Below are 4,806 nucleotides of genomic sequence, written 5' to 3'. Positions count from 1 at the left end.
CCGAGCAGGGGATGCCGAGGCCGCGCCCGCAGGATCAGATCCGCGGTGGATCCATGCCTGCGCCGCCGCCCCGGAGTCAGCCCCGCGCGCAGCCGCCACCACCTGCCGAGGCTCACCGCCGCGTGCCCCGCGCCCCGCCACCGCTCGCTGAGGCCTGCCATCGCGCCAACGAGCGCCGCAGGACACTGCTGCCTGCCGCCTAGATCCGCCGCCCGCGGAGGAAGGGGAGTCGGGAGAAGGAGCCCCCCCGCTGCCGCCGTCTACCACGCGGGTTACAAAGTTCACCCTAATGAGATTATCTTATTTTTCGATCAGCTAGTTACAAAGCTAAATACAATCCCATTGTTTAATTTTCATTCGCAAAAATATAAAAAATAATCCCATTGAAATGATGCCATTTGTACATTGCCAAAAATGTAATGCCATTTTTTATCTCAATGGTATTGTCAGTCATGATATATTATGACGTTTATCTTCGAAATTTTCTTCCAATACAAAACCATACACACTTAGAAGTGTTTGAGGAAAAAATCCAGTGTGTACGATCCTGTAGACATTCTTGCCCTCTTTGCAAGCATTTAACATGTGCATTGATTTTTTGGCCCTTAACAATGTAGAAGAAATTAAATGTAGAAGAAATTAAACATGTGCATTGATAAGGGCTAAAGGCAGGGGGTAAACTGTAAAATGCACGGCGCAGACCGGCCCAGCCGAGCTGGCTCCACTTGGCGAGTTCTGATTGGACCAGGACCAAACTTGCACATCCATGACAAGTTGAAGGATGAAATAATCAGCTTTTTCAAGTTTAAGGACCAAACCATCACCTCCATGACAAGTTTAGGGACCTGTGATGCTATTACCTCTTCAGACAATAGTATAGGCCCAACACAACCGAAGAAAGTGAAACTAATACAACATAAAGTCAGAAATAGCCAGGAAGTCGACCAACAAAGCAAGCAGAGCACAAGCAGAATAGTACCTTGCAACCAAAAGGCAGAACTCTTTCATTCGGTAGATACTTGAGCCATATGTCTTTCGACTCGTACCAAGAGCGAGACCAGCCTTGTCATCACAACCAAAGTATGTTGCATAAATTCTATGGGGGCTGCTAAATCTCAGTCGACTTAGACTTCACGAAGTCTCAATCGATGTCCTGGCCATAGGATGATGCAGGACCGTCAAGATTCGTGTGCATGTGTAGGCTGGCTCGAATGTCTGGCCTTTTTGTCGCTGCGCTGGTAAGAGGGCCGGGTGGTGTTACGAGCCTGTGGAAACGAGAGGACCTTTTTTTGTTTAGCTTCTGGGCTTTCTGCTTTTTTGCTACTGCTGCCCAGAATTTCCACTGTATCTTTTTGCTGTAATTTGTTTTGTCTCTTTTTTTTACCAACACAAGCGAGTTTGCCTGTATAGGAGAGGGTCACGGTGGTTTCTCTTTTGCCCAAGAAATTGTTAGTTTTTATCTTTTCTTTTTTCCTGCACATTTCTCTTTTTTTTCACTTTTTGTATGCTTTTGACTTATTTTTTGTTTTTATTTGTCTTTGTCCCGTTTTCTCTGGGTTTTTCTTCTAGTCTTATTTTTATTTTTTATTTCGTCCTTGCTTATTTATTCCTTTTTTCCTTTTATTTGATTTTATTGTATTTTTCTAAATTCTAATGGGCCCCTTTTTTGCAAAAAAAAAACCTACCTAATTTTTTAAAATATCATTCCCAGTTGTACATCCACCAGATGCTTTATAAGTAGAAATGTGGATGTGATAGTTGAAATTTGCTTAACAGGATTGCTAAAATTGTGTTTGAGTTTAACGAAGTCTCAGCCGACATATGTGACTGTTAGATCGATGTTGTTTGTAAGATTCACATAGTGCTGCTTGTTTGATGTCACCTCGACAGAGCACCACTAAGTAGTGATACTGATACACATGTCGACAACCTAGTTATCTGCTTGTTTGGGGTATCACATGTCTACAGTATAACTAGTTATCTGCTGGTTTGGTGTTACCTCGACAAAGCACCACTAAGTAGGTTGGATTAACTAGAGATCTGAGGGGGTTCTCTCGGTTCAGTAATTTGGATGAAGTAGAGATTAGTAGTTTTTTTCCCAATAGTCAAAAGTAGTTTGGATCACCAGAGTTTAGGAAGTTTTTATTTTGCATTCCCCCATTCTAGCAGAGGATATCCCCATGTGTGCCCTTATTTGTGTTCTTTTTTGCTATACATTTTTCAAGCAGAGAGAATATCCTCGGATATGTCCATTGTTTGTGTTTTTCCCTATACTGTATATCTGGGTGGGATCTATACGAAACTCCAGCAGTATGGATCAAGAAGAGATTTTATTCAAGCAGAGTTTTTAATAGTTTCAAGCAAAGACACCCCCCTCCCAATCTTATATTTTGGCTCGGAGGTCTAGTGGTTTCAAGTTAGAAAATGATTCTTTGTTTTAAACGCAACAGAATTGTTGTTAGTCAATGTAGAGTTTATGTTAGTTTTCAAGTAGCGATTCCAGTAGTATGCGTGTATGTATGTTTTTTCTATCTAGTTTCCGAAATGCTTCTCTTTTAAAAGCAACCAAATTTGTTTGTTAGTCAACAGAATTTGTGCATTTTCAATTTTTGTGACTACATCCTGTTAATATATCTACTTATACATTTTTTGCTAGTAATTGTTTTTTTTGTATATTCATCTATGATTATATGTTTGCTTGTTTTTCATACCCAAGTTAAGAAATTGTTGTTTGCTTGTCTGGTCATAAAATATGTCTATTGCATATCCTAGTTAACTTATCCCCATTGACTAGGCATGCAACTGCAAGTGTCGCCCTCGATTACAACTGACCTTTGTTTTGTCGGAGGGCTACGAGAGAGGTGGGCCAGTTGCATGTCTAACACTAGGCATGCAACTGCAATTGTCGCCCTCGATTGCAAGTGCATGTCTACCCCAACGACTTATAACCGACCATTGTTTTGTTGGTGGGCGGGAGGAGAGGGGGATAATTGCATGTCTGAGACTAGGCATGCAACTGCAAGTGTTGCGCTCGATTGCAACTGACCTTTGTATTGTCAGAGGGCGGCGGGAGAGGGTGGTGATGGTGGCGGTGGTGGGGGGTAGTTGCATGACTCACACTAGGCATGCAACTGCAAGTGTCGCCCTTAGCTGCAACTACCTGTTAACCCACTGCAACTGACTTTTTGTTTTGTCGGTGGGAGGCGGTTGCATGTATGACACTAGGCACACAATTGCAAGTGTCACGCCCGACTGTAACTGACCTTTGTTTTGTTAGAGGGTGGTGGGAGAAGGGGAAGGCAGTTGCATGTATGACACTAGGCACGCAATTGCAAGAGTCACCCCCGACTGCAATTGCATGTGCACCCACCCGGCTGCAACTTACATTTGTTTCAATGGAGGCGGCGACAAGAGAGGGAGAGTTTTGCATGTTTGACTAGGCATGTAACTGCAAGTGTTGCCTCAACTACAATTGCATGTCCACCCTCTCAACTGAAACTAGCATTTTGTTATGTCGCGGGATGGTGAGAGAGGGATGGGGTAGATGCATGTCTAACACTAGACACAAAATTGCAATTGCATGTCTACCTATTCGACCGCAACTGACCTTTTGTTTTTTCAGAGTGTGGCGGGAGAGGGGGAGGGTAGTTGCATGTCTAACACTAGGCACGCAATTGCAAGCATCACCCACAACTGCAATTACATGTGCCCCCACCTGACTGCAACTAACATTCGTTTTGTTGGAGGGCGACGGAGGGAGAGGAGGAGTTGCATATTTGACACTAGGCATGCAACTGCAGCTGTCGTCCTTGACAGCAGATGCATGTCCACCTTCCCGACCGCAACTGACCTTTTGTTATGTCGAAGGATGGCGGGAGAGGGAGGGGTAGTTCCATGTCTGACACTAGGCACACAATGTGTAGTGTCACCACTAACTGTAATTGCATGTCTAGTTATCAGACTGCAACTGACCTTTGTTTTGTCGAAGGGCGGCGGCAGGAGAGGGGCGCAACTGCATGTCCTTTTTTACCAAGAGTGTGGAGGGACCATTTTCATTGTTGTTTTTATTATATTACAGAAAAATATAGTATCTTTTTTTTTCAATTCCTTTTTTGTTTTGTTACTTAAATCGGTTATGAAGTCTAGCTTTTTTTGCGTGTGTCTAAACTGTCGATGAAACTAATGAAGTAGCCAAAGTTTTCTGTCTACTTTTGTTGTCCAGTCCCCTTGTTTACATCTAAGAGTTAGAATATTTTTGTCAGACTTTTTTTATCTGCTGGACAGTATATTTTCAAACTCTATAGGAATTCATTTTTTGTACATTTTAGACTCTATAGAAACAGGTTGACTGAGGTTTTAATTGATTGGTAAGTCATTTTTTGTCTTGCAAATTTGTTCAGGCATCATAAATAGTAGCTGCTGGTCATTTGTTCCGATTATATATTTTTGTTCAGATTTTGATTTTTGAAATGTGCATCTGTCCAGTATCAGAGAAGTGTTGCTAGCAAACTGTGTACCTGGGCATGATATGTTGTAGGAAAACGTTTAGAAACGGCGGACCGGCCGAACGTTCAGCCGGTCACACCGCTCGCTCGCCTAGCGCAGCTACACACAGGCACTAAACGCGTGACTGCAGCTACACACAGGCACGCGTGGCTGTTGGAGGCCAGGCACCACCCGTGACTCACGTCTTCTTATCCAGTCGATGCTCATCTGTATTCCTATCCAACCGGCCGCATCTTCGTCCCCATCCACCCGCAGCCAGGAGGCGAGCTCGTCGCCATGGCCGTCGGCGACTCGATGCGC

At 43.7% G+C, this 4,806-nt stretch overlaps 1 pseudogene; it reads right to left on the bottom strand.

Moving 5' to 3' along the window:
• The window catches only part of LOC119320949, a 14,251-nt pseudogene extending 11,140 nt beyond the window's left edge, over nucleotides 1-3,111 (bottom strand).
• Nucleotides 3,112-4,806: the final 1,695 nt, after the last annotated feature.

Source organism: Triticum dicoccoides, chromosome 6B (assembly GCF_002162155.2).
Source record: "Triticum dicoccoides isolate Atlit2015 ecotype Zavitan chromosome 6B, WEW_v2.0, whole genome shotgun sequence".
Classification (NCBI taxonomy): Eukaryota; Viridiplantae; Streptophyta; class Magnoliopsida; order Poales; family Poaceae; genus Triticum; species Triticum dicoccoides.
This window is presented reverse-complemented; position numbering and strand designations above follow the sequence as displayed.